We start from the raw sequence: 20,062 nt of genomic DNA, 5'->3' as shown, positions 1-20,062 counted from the left end.
CAACCAATATATATCTTATACTTAGTTAATTACTTATTGCTGTTTCTATTAAATTACTGTCTCTACTTTAGGCAAGATCGACAAAGCCTTTTGCCAGTACCAAGCCATAAGTCAGGTATACAACTAACCATTTCAATTACAATCTAGCCAATTCATTTTAATTTATTTGTCTTTCAGCTCATAAGTCCAACAAGCATAGCAAATAGCAAATGGTATTTTCATTCAGTTGGAATTGTGGTGGCACATGGTTGAGCAATGAAACCAAGCATCTAAGCAAATCAGTTATCGACTAAAAAATCCCAACTTATTGCCACTCTCCAATTGCTCTTGAGAGCCCGCAATGTGTGGCACTTGAAATTGGAATCGTTGCCAAATTCAATTTAAACGCTGGTTTGCATTGATACACACAAACACATCTGTCGAGACAAATCAATCATTATCATTAGTAGGCCGGTAAGGCTGATTAAATTAGTTGTACTGGGTATCATTACTCACATTATATTCAATTACAATTCTTTTCAAGCAAAAAAAATCTGCTTTGTACATAATCTATCATACATAGTTAGTATTAAAATTTCCACAATTATTACATTAAAAACATTTTCCATGATTTTTATTTTGACTCACTTAAGCCTATATGTATATGTAACTCCCATACTCATCAATTCTCCAACCTTCTACATTTACTTACTTCCTTCCCCTATAAAAAATTACCCTCATTTCCCTTCCAGACCCAAAACTTGGCGTCTATTTCTCATTACCTCGCCATATAAGCAAAACTTCTCTTACCAAAAAAGTAGTCCACAGGTTCGGTTTCACTTGCTCTTCAGTTTCCTTCATCTAATTTGTACATTGTCATCTATTTTATGTGCCTAATCTTTGGTCATTCTCATTTATATTTTGCAGCCAAATGGCGAACTTACCTAACAAAGGTCCAGATACAAGCAAGCCATTGACAACATCCTACGAAGCCAACTTCCCAATTTATAAGCCCCAAACCCCACCAGGAATGGCAGGTCTTAACGCAATGATGTATGATTTTGATCGTCTAACTGAGTCACACCTCAATTACCTTAAACCAAAACTTAAGGTTGAAGAGACATCTGCCAAAAACAACAAGACGCCTATCAAAACCTCCTATGATCACGAGTTTTATCCCACTTCCATGGACGACATAGATTAGGTTGTAATACATAACGAGTTCAACTCAATCCTAACTTGCCACCGTTCCCCTTCAATAATAATTTTTTTGTCTATTTAGTTTAACAATTACTAATGATTTCCCTATTCAAAACGTTAAATGCATGAAATGTAATTAACCTATTTCCCAGTGCTATCTATCAAATACTGCCTAAATTTTAAGTTTTAACCTAATCTATATGACTCCATCCATATTTTGCTTTCTTCAACATCAACTGATCATCCATGTAACTATATGACTTAACTGCTTTTTTATAATTGGTTGCCACTTATTTTGAACGGTGTGCTATGCCACTATCTCCCGTAGAAACTGTTGGAAGGAGACCCCCCCTTCTATATCAGTTATCCCTTAAAGTTATGCCATCGTTAGGGTTCACACCCTACATTGCAATTTTCCTACGCAATAATAGGCATGCCTTATATACTTTTACTAGCCATGTTGTAGATGTGATGTGCCCTTTGTTTTACCTTCGATCAACACATTCCCAAACATGCAGCAAAAACAAAAAATTATCATGAACTATTAACCTAATACAATAACACAAGATCTAATCATAATGCAGGGCTGCCACCCATTATCTCCAATGTACTCGACAAAGGATTATACAGGGCTGCCACCAATATCTTCAACGTACTCGCCAAAGGATTAAAAACAATATTGGCTGCATTGCTAATTAACAAACTTTAAGAAAAAAAAAACCTTGGAGCTAGTCACAATGTCGCAAAAAAACAATGCTCTCTGAGGCCCTTCACGGGTATATTTTCCGATTAGGACGAAATTCCAAGAGATTTTAGTAAACTTCAATGTGAGGCCGTTGGGGTCACTTTTCTTGCATATCGATTAATTTCCTTTGTCCTTAACAGTCCCAGCCCTCTTAACATTCCTTCATAATAACCTTCTCGCACTCCCCTTTTTTCTCTACCTCCTCCACAATTCAATTAAACCCCTGCGTCTTCAGTAACCACATCCTCATCAGCACTGTAACGGATGGGGCTTTTCTCCTTCTCCCTCATTTTACGTCTTGTCCCAAAGACTATAAATTTGTTTCGGATTTTCATATCCACCACATTTGTTCAGCTTCTTCATATCAATCAAGATACAATTCGTGTTATTACATCAGCAATCAGGTTTTGTTCTTATTCTTAGATATTCCTCACAAATGCCCAATGCTTTATATGTGGATGCGAATTCGGTCTTCTGATACATGGATTATGCAATCTCTTTTTTGTCTAGTTCCTTACTGCATGCAGGCTACTCCCTACTTAATTTGTCCTTTCTATTACTGATTCATGTGTTATGCCTTCTCAGTCTTCCAAATAAAAGAAGTACTTAACATGATTGCCTTGCGCATCGCTTAATTTAGTTACATACCTTTCCCTATTGGATTGTTTGTGTTATTTAAGATGCCCGTATATTATTCAATAATTGATGCTACCCATCCAAACCTAGTTGTAAGCCCAACGAATAGTTACTTTTAAATGGGTTGGGTCAATAGTTGTGGCATCTGCCTTCACTGTTGTTTAATCGACACACTTTTTTACAAACTGCGCTTTGTTGTTGTTTTGGTTATAATTTATCTTTCTTTTCACCTACATTCTTTGTTTTTTGGTTATACTATACTGTTTAATTTGGAACTTTTCCTACCCTTGATTTGGAAAAACTATTTCAAACTTCGTACCAAACCGATATAAAGTAAGGGGCTACAACTTACAAGGTTGTGGAAATCAGCTCATTTGAAATATAAGAACAAAAGATGCAAAGGTAATTACAATACTATGACCATCTATTTGCCACAGCCAAACATAATGGATTGCCGACTTTGCCAAGACCTCAAAACCGATATCAAACCGATATAAAGTAAGGGGCCGCATTACAAGGTTGTGGAAATCAGCTCATTTGAAATATAAGAACGCACTTAGTTTGGAGTTTCTTCTTTTAGATGCAAAGGTAATTACAATACTATGTGTACCATCTATTTGCCACAGCCATAACATAATGGATTGCTGACTTTGCTGTTCTCCCCCCCGCCCCCCCCATCATAAATAGGGTGCTCACATCCATGTCGTTTTATTGAAGAAATATTTTGATGCTTTTCACGCTTTGCTTAAGGATGATGTGTTAAAAGAAGGCAATATCTACACTATGGAGAAATTCGACGTGTGGGCTTCAAAAGATTACCGGCCAGTTGTTAATGATCACAAGATTTTTATTAATCCTGGAACAGTTATCGCACCAATTGATGGAGATGGTATCCACATTGCAAGGCACAAATTCAACTTCTCCCAATTCGACACCCTTTCCGGCGGAGTTCACGACAAGACTCACCTTATAGGTAATAGTTTGCTACAAGTTTCAATTTCACCTCTTAATAAACTCTTAAGGATTGTATTCTAACATTTATGTCAAAAAAATAATGAAGATGTTATTGGTCTTCTTAAGCGAATCGGTGAGATCACAAACAAAAATGGAACTATTTTTCAAGAGATTGTGCTCATGGATAAGAGGTAACTTGCCGACGTTCATCTCTAATAAGCACTATGTATTTCTTTTCTAACATAAATGATCTTATATTCAGTGTCACAGAGTTGACAATTGCTTTATGGGGTGCTTTAACCGAAAAATTTCCAAATGATCTTTTGACACAAGAAAATGTGATTATCATTGCCACTTCACTTAATCCAAAAGTTTTCCAAGGTACATATTTATTCCACCTATGTGTAATCAGTCCATTTTTTTGGGCTTTCCTAAGGAAAATAATGCATATTTCGTGTCTTAATGCTATGTTGTAGGCAACTTTTCTCTTTCCTCGCTTAATGGCACAAAGGTCTACATTACTACATAAATTTAGACACCCCGGATGTTATCGACTATAAAAATAGGTCAGTGGTCATCTTATTATTCGTCTTTACCATATTACCTACTAATCATGTCATGCGTTACAAAATTTGTCATTCTTAATTATATAGTTTCGGGGATATCAAAGTACAAATAGCAAAGCAGGATTCATTTACAAAAGAGGGCTTTTCTGAGGATGAACTACTTAGAAACCGTAGGGTTTCACTAGACACTTTAAAGGAGCTGGGACTAGATGAATCCAATAAGGTAACATTCAATCCATTAAAGACAACTGTCTTCCATTGCCCAACATTCTATTAAAGGTCATTATGATCGTAAAATAGGGAGCAACATACACTTGCAAAGCAACCATATGATATGTCTTCGACACGAACTGGTATTATACTTCATGCAGCAACACGAACTGCAACAAGAAGGTTGTTGATCGTGTTTGCCCGAACTGTCACCTTGAAACCAGAAACCGCAATGAGAGGTCAATCATTAATCCCTTATCAAATTTTAACTTTTGCCGGAAAAACTTTTTAAATCATTTATTTAGGGTGTACAGGTACATGCTAAGGATGGATGTGGAAGATTCGTCAGGGGTTACTCAATTTGTTGCATTTGATCGAGAAGCTGAATACCTAATGGAAAAGCTCGTTAAAGAATTGGTGGACTCCTACAAGAAGGCAACACCCTATAACTTTTCATATCTCTATTTTTGCTTTTTAACACTAAAAAACATACTTCTCACTAATTTAAAAAAACTAATGCTTAAAAATTTAGAAAAACGGCCCACAGATAGTTAAGGATGCATTGCAACAAGTTGCCGGAAGAGAGTACATCTTCCAAGTGAATCAATTATTTCAGTCGGAATACCAAGGAAACCCAATCTTTTGTTATCTACAAAATTTTCCCAGCTGCTATGGATGTTGATGACACACTTACAAAAGAAGTGCTTGATGAGGTATACTTTTGTTCCCTTTATTTAAAAAACAATTTTGTTTCACCTTCATTAAACCTATTGTGGTTAAATATAGGACAAAAAAAATGGAAGCATCAATTTAGAAGATGTGGTTACTGGAAAAGAGGTTTCAAGCCAAGAAATGGAATCTGAACTCCACCAAGCAAAAAAATCAAGGGTTCATTAGTGGCTCAGAACTTATTCAACCCTTTGGTCCATTCTATTATAGCTTTTTTTTTTGTTAATCGTTTAGAAATGAATCATCATCAAATCACATGACTGTCTTCTCCCTTATGCAGGACATGTGTGCTAGGCAACTAGCCAATGTTGTCATTTTCTTCCTGCTTCACAATTTGGGCTTTTGTGCTTCGGAGTAGGAGCTCATTTTGCTTGAGTCGTATGCTTTTCAGTTTACTATTTGCTCGCAACGTCTACATTTACAGTTTTCTGTGTGTTTAGAACTTTCAGTTTTATGTGTGTTTTAGAACTTTCTGTTTTGAATGTCGTGTTGGCGTTATTCATTTAACTTGAACACGGTAATGAATTATGATTGGTTAAATTTTTCTAGCAAAGGGTACCTTTTTCTGTGTGTACTTTACTTTGATGTGCATATGGGTTTTGCTCATTGATGCTTCTACGTTTCCATACCCCACATTCACATTGATTGAATTGAAGTGGATTTGAAGTGGTGGAGATCTTCTACTTTGATGTGCTTGGCGTAGGATTCAATTGAAGGCAACACCCTACGTTTCTTCTACTTTGATGTGCTTGAATTGAAGTGGCTTTTGAGGTGGTGGCACTAATTTTTCACTATAAGTTAATTTGTTTCCTTTTATAGTAAAATCGTGTTAATTTGAGCCGAATTTGATAACTTTTGGCTTGATAACTATAGATTTGGGTTGTGTTTGTAATATATTGAAATGCCATGGAAGTTAAACTGCAGGTCTCGCGAAGATGATGTTTTATTGTTATGTGTGTGTGAATGTGCTGGTGGTGTTGTGTGTTTGTGCTGGCTGGTATGTAATTGTGGTGTTAATTGTGTGTTTTTGCGGGTGGCGGGTGGTAGTGTGTGGTGGTGCTGGCATGTGGTAGTAGTGTGGTGAGTGTGTGTTGGTTGGTTTTTGTGTGTGCGGTGGTCATGTGCGGTGGGAGGTGGTGTAGTGGTGCTGGTGTCTACTACTTGGTGTAGGTGGTGCTGGTGAGTGGTGATGTGTCTACTACGTAGTGGTATAGGTGATGCTGGTGCAGTCGTGTAGGTGGACGGTGGTTTAATGGTGTAGTGTTTGGTGTGTGTGGATTGATGTCTGCTACTGCTGCGTCATGCATGCTACCTCCTGCTGCTGGCCCGATCTTGCTGATGTTGCCGCTTCTTGGCTGATGTTGTTGTTGTTGTCACTAGCGATCGATTTCTTATTCTTTGCTTATTTGTGCTAATCTTGCGATCTTTGCTAACGTGTTGTTGCTTGGTATGTCAAATGATGTTACCACTTAGCAGAATACCAGTTACCAAAAAACCTTTTGGAGTTTGGTTGTGTGAAAAAGATACGGAGATTTTGAGATTTGGTATACCATGTTTCTATTTAAAGTTGTTATGAACAACTGTAATGTACTAACTTAGTTGCCCTGTTTTTTCGTTGTATTCAAAGTTTCAAATTTGATTGCTTTGAGAGTTGCACTCGATTCTTAGGTTCCTTTTTTTTGTTTAAATAGTATTCTAAGTTCCTTTGGATTGGTATATTGTTGGTGTTTTTCTCCCTTGAAATCAAACAATTAGGTCATTTAGTTATAGAGTTTGTGAGTTAGACACCGCGGACTTATATTGTCTGACTAAGAAACCTCGTGGATTGGCCTTTGCAATTATTCACCATTTTCCTGTGAGCACGAGTTGTATGATAGGTTTATTACACTTGCTCAAATGCATCATTAACACAGAACACAAGTTATAACCAGTTGAATCCCACCCTAGTCCACCAATCAAAAAAGCTTATAAGAACTTCGATGCGCAAAAAAAAAAGAATTGCTCCACTAGGCATGCGTCAACCGTACCAGATAGGCAGATTGTCCTACAGTTCATACTATCACAAGCACACACACTGTCGGTTGATTTAAATAATCAACACAATTCAATAACAATCAACACAATTCAATAACAAATAACTTGACTTTCTACATCAAAATATGCTAACAACTTACAAGTGCACTAAGATATTTTTGCACAATGTTTACCACCCAAAATGCACTAAGATATTACATTCTTTTCATTGAGCTGCCTCTTTTTGGAAATGCCATGCCATTCATTATGCACAATGCCTTTTTTAAATGATCTTATTTCTATGCACAATGCCTTTTTAAAAAATGATCTTATTTTGGAAATGAAGTGTTTGCATGCACATCTTTCTTTGCTATTTTTTTTCTCCCTCTCATTTTATTTTAGTAAGTGATTGCTCTTGGCCTATTTTGCTTATTGTCTTAACTTAGGATGGTCCGGTATTGGATTATGAGTACCAGAAACAATAATGCAAAATCTGACACAATTAGGGCATTGGTCTATGCTATTGTGTACAACATTTAGAATGTGCTACAACTACGTGTTCTAATACTCTTTAGAAGATGCAAGTCCATAAAGCTCTAAAGGAGATACTTGGAACTTTGACAAACAAGGGACATAATAGGATGACTGGATTCGTATATATACAATTGAAGCATATCGAGACAACCAATATTTCATGTAACTGGGTCAGATTGCTTGAAGAAACTCGGAAGTTGAATGCAGAATAGTTAAATGATTCCGAATAGAATTGGGCGTGGAGTTCTTATTAAGGAAAAACAATAGAAAGACTAACTTTATCTTTTTGTAATGGTCGAGATGCTAGATATATTATACTTAATGGAATTGAAAGGTTTAGATATTAGTATGATAGCATCCGATCAGATTAACATTACAAAACTTAGTGTATTCAAATTCCAAGAGATTTGTGTATACAAATAAATTATAATAAGCCAACAATAATGTTCTTGGTATCTCCATCACATCCAAGCTTCTAGAAGTGCATTGATGGCAAATTTAGAAAACATAGAGCTTCTGTATTTAAAGAAATAATCGGAGGCACTGACCTACTTGATAGTTGATATAAGCTCTGCAATTTGCCTCATTTCAAAGTGCTTTATGGATTTCATAGTACTTCTACCATTTCACAACCGTAACCTTATATGGATGAAGTTCATCTCAATCCTCAATTATGCATTTATCTATTAAGCCATTTAACCAAATAACCTTATTACATCGACTTCAACTTGATGAATAGTTTGCTAACAACGAACTACTTTTCAAGACATTTTAATTTTTTTTTTATGTTATCCAATTACCCGTGTTTTCCTTACTAATAATGTTATACGTTATATTCACCTATTTCCAAATGCTTTCAGTAAATTAGTGACACAAATTTTAAAATAAAACTACTCATTACTAAATAAGTTGTTATTTATTACCGCATTATACTTTTTGAGTTGCCTACTTCTCAAATCTCCATTTCCATTACACTAAATACATATGTACTTTTGAATCAATCTATCTGGAATGCCACTTTATGAAATCCGTGCCGAAGGCACGGGCATTAAGAAGAATGAGTTACTGTTAGATTTGAGTTTGCTATTAGTTTGACTCTTGGGTTTTATTATGAACACTGCTGTAATATTCATGTTCAATTTTGCTTGGAGTAATATATGTAATGTTTAAGGAGGCTTGCACAATGGGATCTAAAATAATGTGTCGTTGTAGTACATCGACCTGATTGTATTTTGTAGAACACTGCACACTGCTCTGTCATTGGGAGATGGTTTCTTTTGAAATAAATAATTAGTACAAAAAGCTTTTACAATCTGCATTTGAAGAGGATTTTAAAGCTCTTAGAGTCAGCATTCAGGTGGACTTTTTTCGGGGAGAGTGTTAAATTACAGTCTGTAATTCTGTATGCTGGAAAAATGCGCCCCATTTCTTAGGTCACTTGATAACCCTTGCCTCCCAAGAATATGGTGTGTATGTTATAAACATTTTTGGTGTTGCTATGGGCCTTAGGCCCATAGTGTTTAGGCCCAACCTATTACAAAGCTTATAATTTAATTTTTGAGAGACATAGAGAGTGAGAAAACTTGAGATATGTGCTGGTGGAGTCTCTGAGTGAAAACTAAACGAGTGAGAAGTATAAGAAAAGAATGTGTCGTAGAGAGCTATTAGTTTGAGTGCAAGGTGTTTGAAGAAAGGTCTCAATGACAGGTGAATAAAAAACTTCCTCTTGAGGCCCAAGCCTAAGTGTGGGTTGATCACAAGGTGTTTGAAGAAAGTTCACAATGACAGGTAAACGGAAATGTCATTGTGCCTTCGACACGAATTGGTATTATACTTCATGCAGCACCAAGAACTGCAACAAGAAGGTTGTTGAGCGTGTTTGTCCGGACTGTAACCTTGAAATTAGAAGCCACAATGAGAGGTCAATCATTAATCCCTTATTGAATTTTTCCTTTTGCAAGATAAACTTTTTAAATATTTTATTTGGGGTGTACAGGTACATGCTAAGAATGGATGTGGAAGATTCGTCAGGGGTTACTCAATTTGTTACATTTGATCGAGAAGCTGAATACCTAATTCAAAAGCCAGTTAAAGAATTGGTGGACTCCTACAAGAAGGCAACACCCTATAACTTTTCATATCACAATTTTTGCTTTTAGACACTAAAAAACATTCTTCTCACCAATTTAAAAAAAAATGTTTCAAAATTCAGAAAAATGGCCCACAAATCGTCCAGGATGCATTGCAACAAGTTGCTAGAAGAGAGTACATCTTCCAAGTGAAAATCAATTATTTCAGTTAAAATACGAAGGAAAACCAATCTTTTGTTATCTACAAAATTTTCCCAGCTACTGTGGATGTTAATGACACACTTACAAAAGAAGTGCTTGGTGAGGTATACTTCTGTTCCCTTTATTTAAAAAACAGTATTGTTTCACCTTCATTAAACTTATTGTAGTTAAATACAGGACAAAAAAAAATGGAAGCACCGATTTAGAAGATGTAGTAACTGGAAAAGAGGTTTCAAGCCAAGATATGGAATTTGAACTCCACCAAGCAAAAAAATCAAGGGTTCAGTAGTGGGTCAGTACTTATTCAACCCTTTGGTCCAATCCAGTAAAGTTTTTTTTTGGGTTATCATTTAAAAATGAATCATCATAAAATCACATGACTGTCTTCTCCCTGATGCAGGACATGTGTGCTAGGCAACTACACAATCTTGTCATTTCCTTCCTACTTCACGGTTTGGGATTTCGTGCTTCAAAGTTGGAACTCATTTTGCTTGTGTCGTCTGCTTTTCAGTTTACTATTTGCTCGAGTCGTCTACATTTACAGTTTTCTATGTGTTTAAAACTTTCTGTTTTGAATATGGTGTTGGCGTTATTCCTTTAACTTAAACACGGGAATGAATGATGATTGCTTAAATATTTCTAGGCAAAGGGTACCTTTTCTGTGTGTACTTTACTTTGAATTGATGTGCATATGAGTTTTGCTAATTTATTCTTCTAGGCTTTCATATCATACGCTACTTTATCCCCTCACCAACAAAGAACCACTACATACAGTATTGTCCCACCAATCGAACAGGTTATTACAACTTTAAAAATTCAGTATGTCTTTAAAATTTTATTGTTGACCCTTAAATTTATTGAATTGTCTTTTACCATAAACAAAACAAATAGTCACGGCTACCAAATTGACTCATCAAGTTAAATACATAGGGGTTTTTTCACTTCCAAGCTTATCGGCTTCTTGGCGTGCACTCTGACAAACAATAATACTCCACCTTCCAAAACCAACCCTTCAAGTTGTTATAATTCTTCATTATAATGAAACTCATTTGTACTTATGGTAATAGTAACTCATTTGATATGGTGTTACACTTTTAATTATAACGTTACGCTTTGTCTACCTATATAAATCGCATGGTCCACAAAAATCAAGTGAATTGGTTTAAAAGGTATGGTTCTCTATTAATTTTTTTTCCTAGTACTGTAAAACATCTTCCCTTCAATCTAACTTTTATTTTATGTACTGTTGTGCATAAATTAGATGCATTTCATCACAATCCCAACACAATCAATTCAAAAACTTTCTTCATCCTAACAAAGCCATGGTTTTCCATTTTCTTATGTATTTTTTTCCTTCTTATCATACATTTTGCGCACAATTATAGATACCTTATCAATTTAAAGAACATTACTCAATATATATATTTTTTTCTTAATTCTTATACTCCATACCATACTTAATAACAATAGTCAGGTTTGTACAATATATACTTGCTTTTTTTGTTTGACCTCAACCTGATAAATCATTCCTTTGTATATTGTATACATCATTTCCCTATGTAACTATGTTGCTTCCACTATAATTAATATTCCTTATTTATTCATTCATTTTATTTATTATTATTATTTTTTGCAGAAATGGATAGTCTGTCAAACACCGATAGAATTACAAACAAGACAACCACAACATCTTATGAAGACAGATTTCTAATTTATACTACTCAAAGCACCTCAAAACATAAAGCTTTTCTATATCTTTATGACTGCATCTACAAGCCGCACCTAAAACCAAAACTCACCATTGGAGAAAACCCTAAAAAAAAGGCGGATACTTAATGATATTCGAACTGTGGGGACGATATAGATTAAGTTGTTGTACATCACAGAGTTAACACCACCCCAATAGTCGCTTACCATAATTCCTACATGAATAATTTGGTTATTATTACGTTTTCGAATCATTTTGAATAATTTGTTAGACATTACTATCCTATTCAAAATGGTTTCAATTAATTTGGCATTTCAGTGACTTAATCATTTTTTTTTTTCTTTTTGGCGCCGCATTAATTAGATCTTACATTTCCTACTTATCAAAATTAGTTATGACATTAATGATGTTTCTTTATATCCTACTTCAAAAAACAAAATGGATAGACAAAAGGTGAAGGGTGGTCGGGATTTTCTAAGGATCTGCGTTTGATAGAGGCAGATGAATGACTTAGATCGTTTTGAAAAACAAAATGAGAAGACAAAGGGTGGTCGGGATTTTATAAAGATCTGCATTTGATAGATGCAGATGAATGGCTTAGATCATTTTGAAACTCCTTTGAAGCTAATTTTCAATGACATTTAAAAGATACTAAATGTGTTATAAATGAATTAAATGAGATGGATGGCTTAGATAGTTTTGAACCCCCCCCTCCCTCGCCCCCCCTAATTGTTTTTGTAATGACCTTAAATGAATTATTATTAATTCATAAATGTGGGTCTGGCCTAGGGGTGAAACTTGGGCGGGTTGGGTCGGGTTGAGGCATAATCCGAGTTTCAAATGTTTCAATCTCAGCCCGAGATTAAGCCCTAGTCGGTCTTTAAATTTTCAATCCAAGTCTTAGCCCGACCAATTTGGATTGGGTCGGGTTATGTCAGGTTGGTCAAATCTGACCCAACCCGAATTCTAGTGTACACTCAAACCGCAAGTGATAAGATAGGGTTCTTAAACTTGCGTTTCTGTATGGTCACTTAAAGGAGCAAGTTTTTATGAAGCAACCACAAGGGTTCATTGATCCTCTGAAGCCTCACTATGTTTGTAAACTTTTGAAATCCATCTATGGACTTAAACAAGCCCCTCGTGTTTGGTATGAGGAGTTATTTTAAGCATTATTGGCACTTGGATTCACTACATTTGAAGCAAAGCAGATCATTCCTTGTTCATTAAAAAAGGTCAAAAGTCTATTACCTACATTCTAGTTTATGTGGATGATATCCTTATTACAGGAAGATCTAATGTTGAGTATCTGCAAGTCATCAGTCAGCTGAGTTCTACATTTGCTATGAAGGATCTAGGTTTACTTCATTATTTCTTGGGACTAGAGGTTCAAAGAGATTCAAGAGGTATATTTTTGTGTCAAACAAAGTATACTTATGATTTATTACAAAAAGCCAACATGATTGATGCTAAACCCGCTCGAACACCTATTTCATCAAGCTGTAAATTTGATTCTCATTCAGGAGAGTTGTTAGCAGAACCTACAACTTATAGGTCCTTAGTGGGAGCATTACAATATCTTACTTGGACTAGGCCTGACATCTCTTTTGCTGTTAATTTAGTCTATCAGTTCATGCACTCTCCAAGGTCTACTCATTTAGCAGCAGTCAAGAGGATCATCAGATATCTGAAAGGTACAATTGATTATGAAGTGTGGTTTACAAAGAGTTCCTTCATTGTTCAAGCATACACTGATGCAGATTGGGCTGGCTGTCCCATTGATAAGAGATCTACGACTGGATTTTGTATATTTTTGGGGAGTAATCTTCTTTCTTGGTCAACAAAAAAACAGCATACTATAGCACAATCAAGTACTGAAGCTGAATATCGATCTTTAGCACACACAGCTACAGAAATCTATTGGGTTTGCTTACTATTGAAAGACTTACATATTACTGTACTGAAACCTCCTCTCATATTCTATGACAATATCAGTGCTATAACCTTAGCCAATAATCCTATCTTTCATGCTCGCACTAAGCATGTAGAAATCGATTATCACTATATAAGAGAGTTGGTTGTTAATAACGTAGTTGATATTCAGTATCTTTGTACACAGGATCAGGTAGCAGATATCTTTACTAAAGGTCTATCATCTCAATGATTCCATCTGCTATTATCCAAGCTGTCAGTGTTTAGTAATCCCTTCAGCTTGAAAGGGGGTATTAAGGAAGACCTCAGTCAAAGCTAGAGACAAGAGAAGTCAGCGCCAACTCAGCAGTGGACAACAAATAAGATTGCAACAGCTCATCATTTTGAAATAGACTTGTAACCGTTTCTGTGTAAATGAGTAGTATAAATATAAGATGTAAGAACTTGATAATTCAGTTAATGAAAACATTAGTTTCAGGGAATCTATTTGGTGTAACAGCAGAGACATGTGCTCCAGTTCTATGTGAGCCAATGGACATCATGCCAAATCTGCAGTGGTGCTGAAGAAATACAAACTTCACATAATATTTTAGTCATGCCTTTCTGTAAAAGAAAAAGTGTTTTAGTGGGGATTAAGTTGTTAATAATGGTGGAATGATTTTATAACGTTATTAATTTTTGGGTTGAATTTTCCGGTTCCAAGTCAAAAGTAGATATATCTAACAAAGGTTTTGCATGATAACTGACTTGAGAAGTAAACTCATGTGTTCGATGTCGTAGCCTATTTTTGTTGAAACATTTGCTTAGAGAAGATACTTTGTTATCTCAATTACCAAAGAAAGTTAAGACAATTGTCTCAAAGCTTAAGTAGATGTATCTAACAAAGGTTTTGCATAATAACTGACTTGGGAAGTAAACTCATGTGTTCAATGTCGTAGTCTATTTTTGTTGAAATGTTTGCTTGGAGAAGAGGCTTTGTTATCTCAATTACCAAAGAAAGTTAAGACAATCCTCGCTTTCTTGAGCGATGGACACATAAATATTGATTTTCAAAGACAATTTTCTAATTTTCAAAATGACACAAATTAAACAACAACTTCAAAATAAAATGTCTACAAATTCCCACATAGGCCACACATTTGAAAATAATTGGATGTAGATTGATGTCACAAACAACATAATAAACACCTCATAACAAACCATGTCATAGGCATAGATGATGCCTAGTCTATCTAATAATATAAGGTCGGTGTGGGGCCGCACATCCACTTTAAATCCATTAAATCCATTAGATCCAACTTATGACTTGGCATATCCAAATGGTGGGATGTGTGCTGTGTAACTGTGTGTAGCTAGAGTATTGGATCGTTTGGTGGGGTATGTGGGGCCACTGGTTTTGTATGTGGGGACCAGTGCCGACTCAACCCTTAGGCGAGTTAGGGCGCCTAAGGCCTCAAATTTGGAAGGCCTCATATTTCCTAATTTATCCACATATTTGTTTATTATTACCTAATTTTATAAAGAAAAAAACACTAAAAAAAGGATATGATAGTCAATTTGTTTACAAATGGGTTTTCTATCCACGCACTAAATTTCAAAGTGAATTAATGTGGAGTGTATATATACAATCCAATAGTCCACCGCACAAATGACATCTCGATGTATTAATATGAATCCAATGGCTACAAGCGCGTAGTAATTTCAGTTTTTGTAGGAGTGTGCTTATTTAATCAAATTGTTTCATTAGAAGAATAAAAACAAATGGGAAATCCCATGTTTAGTGAAAGAATCTCCACATTTTATGCATTTTCTTCTTCTCTCTCTTAATTAAACTGTCTTAATTAAAGAAATTGTCATTACACTTCTCTCATTAAATATTTCTCTCTCACTTGTTCTACTTCACCAATTTCAAGTTTAACCATTTGTCAATTTCACTTTTGAGTTCTAAATGGTTAATCATCAATTCATCATCTAATACTCACAGTTTTTGTGAAATTTGTTTTTGTTTTTGTTTTTGTTTTTGTTTTTTTTTTGTTTTTGTTTTTGTTTTTTAATTTCAATATGAATCTATTATTTTATTTATTTATAATTTTGATGTTTATTTGGTTACATTCTTGTCATTTTTTCGTTCAATTTGAGTTATGGTACTAGATTTTCGCTCTTAATTTATAATAAAATTGTGAATATATAGTGAATTTTTTTGGTGATTATAGATGGCTTAGGAAATAAAGGCCTCGCCTAAGGCCACATTTTGGCTTGAGCTGGCCCTGGTGGGGATAGTTGTGGTGAGTGTGGGCCATGGTGAGGCGGGGGGCATGGCGTGTCGGAGACATGAGCAACTTCCGTATAAACAATATAGATCCCTCCATTTTTCCTTTGCCCATGGCTCAACTTCCGAAGTTCACATAACCAAGTCTCTCTCTTCTCTTTCTTATGTCCATCTATCTTTTAATTTCCCGAATTAAATCTCATCGAACACTTCCATTACTACCTACCTCTAACACCACCAAGTCCTACAAGCAGTGGCGGAGCCAGGGGGGCCAGGGTACGCCCTGGCTCACCCTGAATTTTGGATTTTAGCAAAAATATTTTTGGGTTGCTTTATTTTATATTCATTAATTGACTATTTTGCCCATAGATAAAGGCTTTAGTTTGCTGGGTCTAAAGGTGATTTGGTAATTGACATGTTAATTTGACTTAAGCTTCACCTGAAAACCGAAAACATGGTCCCTCCAAAGAATGAAAAACAAATGCATAACACATGGGTCTCTCCAATGAATGAAAAGTAGAAGTGATATGATAAGTCTGGTCATTTTGCATGCTCCTTGGTTATAGACTTTGTGGGGCAATACACCTTCACCCCCTTGGTTATTAGAGGGCCCAGATGCTGGAGCACAGGTATAACAGGCGTGTACTAGATTTTGTATAAACTAAATTACTACAAAACATCTTGGTAGTTAGAATTTAGAACAAGTGAACTTTTTTTTGTTGCTGCATTACACAAGCTTATTTTGCCGTTAGAATTTAGAACAGCTGACATGACAAATTTACAAGTGAACTTTTCTTTGTTGCCGCATTACACAAGCATATTTTGCATTACGCCCAAGTGATATTATTTATTCACAAATGAAGAGGGGGAAAAAAAGTAAAAACATATTATGGGCTATATAAGACTACTAGTTAAACACCTTATTTAAAGCAAAAAATATATTAACAATTTTATTTAGTCTAATTAACCAAACTAGTAGGTTCGATTTGTCATCCAACACTTTCAAAATAAGAAAATTTATGTTATCTAAAATGTTTATATAATTTTGATTTTCAAAATATTAATTTAACCAGAGAAATTAACAATTTGTCAAACAATTAGATATGCAATTATTTAACCAAAATAAAACCAACTAATAATCACATGTACACACTATTTGATATGAGTTGGAAACTTGCGGGGTTCACCGCCAGCTCACCTTGGAACAAATTCCTGGCTCCGCCACTGCCTACAAGCAATGATCCTTCATACTATTACAACCTCTGTGCATCTTCAGTATGCAATAACTTCTCTCTTCCATACCCTTTCACTCTCCCTACATGTCATGATCCTTTAACTCTTCAACCCCTTTGTCCCACTAATCTCACTTTCCTTCTAACCAGCTTACTATCCAGTGATACTATCAAAGTCCTAAACTTAAATTACATTGATTCAAATATGACCATTTTTTCGGTTGCATCAGATTCTCTTTTCACTTGTGGTGCTTGTAAGGGAGTAATATTCTCATCTAGAAATATCAGACACGTGTCCAGCATAACAGAAATATCCTACCAACCTCATGTCCTCGTCCTTTGAACTCGCTTCATAATCGACTCGCCTCATGTAGGCGGTCTACTTCAGCTTGTACTACAAGCAACGACATCATTGCTTGATCTAAGATGTTCGTCCTATGAGCTCGCTCCAGGGTGACGCAGGTCGAACGGACGAACTCAATCAGAACGCTTCATCTCATGACATCATCCCTTGTCCAAATGCAATCATTACCAGGGCCATACTTCCACAACCCTTTACCGCAATATACGAACTACTGCAACCACTCCTCATCATTACGGAATTCCTACTAACACCAGCCCTACACGCATCCCTAATCTCCACCACACATATGTACTTGTCAGTACACATGTCGCGCAGATCCACATGCTCAACAACTATAAATACCACCTGCATGAACTACGTCAGACCTTATTCTTCTCTCCCCTCAGAATCAAGAGATAGATACGTAGGCAGTTTGCTCAAACAATGAATTCGGTCTTTCCCATTTCTAAATCCAATCTCCTTTCCTATCATATTTGTAAGGGATAACTAAAACACTCTTTTACATTGACGCCGTCTGTGGTCTCAGATTTCTTGAGAAACCACTTCACAAATCCCAAAACCAAAAAGAAAAATCCTCAAACCCACGAAGCATGGCAAGCCTCGAAGCTCAAATCCAGAGTCTAGCAAGTCAATTAAGTACAATGAACGAGCACATCACCCAGCTCAGGCAGGAAAATATTGCATTATGAGCACAAGTGGACACGGGCCCAAAAACTTTAGCAGAGCTGTACGCCCGAGTAGACAAATATATCAAGCTACAAGAAGGCATGAAACGTGAAGGCCTCACCGAAGAACAACAAGTGGCAGCATCTCCATGCATCTCCTAAACTACTACTATTAGTTCGTACTAACTCCTTAGTACTAGCTCGCATTTTTTACAGGTCGATCAAGCTCCAAACTAGGGGCTAGCCACAACCATCTCCGAATTGGTGCTTAGTGTTGCCATCTAAACATGTTCAGTTATGTTCATATGCTCTATGCATCTCCAGAATTACTAATTCTTTGGTGCTAGCTCGTATTTTTTACAGGTCGATCAAGCTCCAAACTAGGGGCTAGCCACAACCATCTCTGAACTGGGGCTTATTGTTGCCATCTAAACATGTCAGTTATGTTCATATGCTCTATGCATCTCCAGAATTACTAATTCTTTGGTGCTAGCTCGCATTTTTTACAGGTCAATCAGGCTTCAAAATTGGGGCTAACTACAGTCACGCCAATTCAAGGCTAGCTATCAACTGCGATCTCCAAATCAGAGCGCTCTTGAACAATCCCGCTGGGGCTTCCATCCGAACCAAACGCGAGCTCGCCAGCACCACGATGGCCAAAGACTTCGTCGCTGAGGTCAAAACCAAAACATCAAAGGAGAACGCTGGGGGCTTTGTCAAAAAATTCACTCCACTAGTCAAGACCCCAGAGGTCGCCTCAGCTCCTGTTGTCAAGACCCCATAGGTCAACTCAGCTCTTGTTATCAAGACCCCAGAGGTCGCCTCAGCTCCTGTTGTCAAGACCCCAGAGGTTGCCTTCGCTCCTATTGTCAAGATCCCAGAGGTCAATCAAAGCTCCAAAACTAAGGATACCTATAGTTAAGGCCAATACAAAGCTAGCTATCAACTGCGATCTCCAAATCAGGACGCTCACTAGAGCAGACAGACTCACTCGAGTCACGACGCTCACCTGGGTATAACGCTCTCTTAAGCTCATAGGCTCCATAGCCTCTCCAATTCCCACTAGTTGAGGACCTACAACTGTAGGATCAACTCAGTGAGAACGCTCTCCGTGAGTAATACGCTTTCTTAAGCTAACACTATAACACCCTCATTTTATTAAATGTCCAAAATTAATTATTTTGTAAAATAATAATAATAATAGTAATGTAATATTGACTAAGCCTTAAGTTAAGTGGAGTGAATATGTATGTTTGACTTTTTGGAAAAAAGAAGGGAAAATAGTTTGTTTGATTTGAAAATGATTTAATAGGAAAGTTTTTAAGTTTTAAAATAATATGTAGAGTTTGTATTAATAAGGAAACAGGGAGAGAATAATTCCAAAATTTATGGGAGAAAATATGGAAAGTTTCTTAAAGTAAATTATGGCAGAATTCTTTAGAATGGTATGGTTTTTCAAAAAAAATGAAGGTTTTTAAGAAAAACTAATTTTTCATTAGAACTAGACAAGTTAAAACAAAGAACGGAGCACGGATCATGCGTATTTTAGCCGGCGTGGAATCGATTTTTCTTTCATATTCTAGATACATTTTTCGTGATACAGGTGAGTAGTTATATTTTTACTCTATTTCACAAAAGCTTTACTGTCAGAGTTTTTGTTCTCGCTCAATTTTTCTGTTTTTCCTATGTCGTTATTTTTCTCATCCTGTGGAATTGTTGGACTGGTTAGATGTTAGTATAGTTATTTACTTAATCATTGAAACTCTGAAATTAACTGTTGGAACTCGGAAGAGGTCGTTAATGGCGGCACAAGTCAGAGAAATTATCCTGTATATTAGCTATTTTATCTGAACCATTATAATGTTTATTATATCTGTGGAATTGTTGTTGTGTTGGTTGGATTATGTTTGGTGTTAGTGGGACGTTTGAGTGCTGTAGAATGGGGGTTGGCGAAGCTCTGAAGGACTGTTAATGGCGGTCCAGATTGGGTTTGGGGTAAGGGTTGTCAATGTAGTCTATAAGGTAGGTTGTTTTGGTG

At 36.1% G+C, this 20,062-nt stretch overlaps 1 long non-coding RNA gene across 1 annotated transcript; it reads left to right on the top strand.

The window, feature by feature from the left end:
* The first annotated feature begins 3,662 nt into the window (after positions 1-3,662).
* Positions 3,663-5,398, top strand: LOC147502730 (uncharacterized). Its single transcript, XR_015220050.1, has 6 exons — positions 3,663-3,705; positions 3,777-3,895; positions 3,991-4,080; positions 4,168-4,303; positions 4,381-5,003; positions 5,077-5,398. It is a non-coding gene; the product is annotated as an uncharacterized LOC147502730 (long non-coding RNA).
* Positions 5,399-20,062: the final 14,664 nt, after the last annotated feature.

The sequence above is a fragment of the Coptis chinensis genome, chromosome 4, assembly GCF_015680905.1.
Source record: "Coptis chinensis isolate HL-2020 chromosome 4, ASM1568090v1, whole genome shotgun sequence".
Lineage (NCBI taxonomy): Eukaryota > Viridiplantae > Streptophyta > Magnoliopsida > Ranunculales > Ranunculaceae > Coptis > Coptis chinensis.
This window is presented reverse-complemented; position numbering and strand designations above follow the sequence as displayed.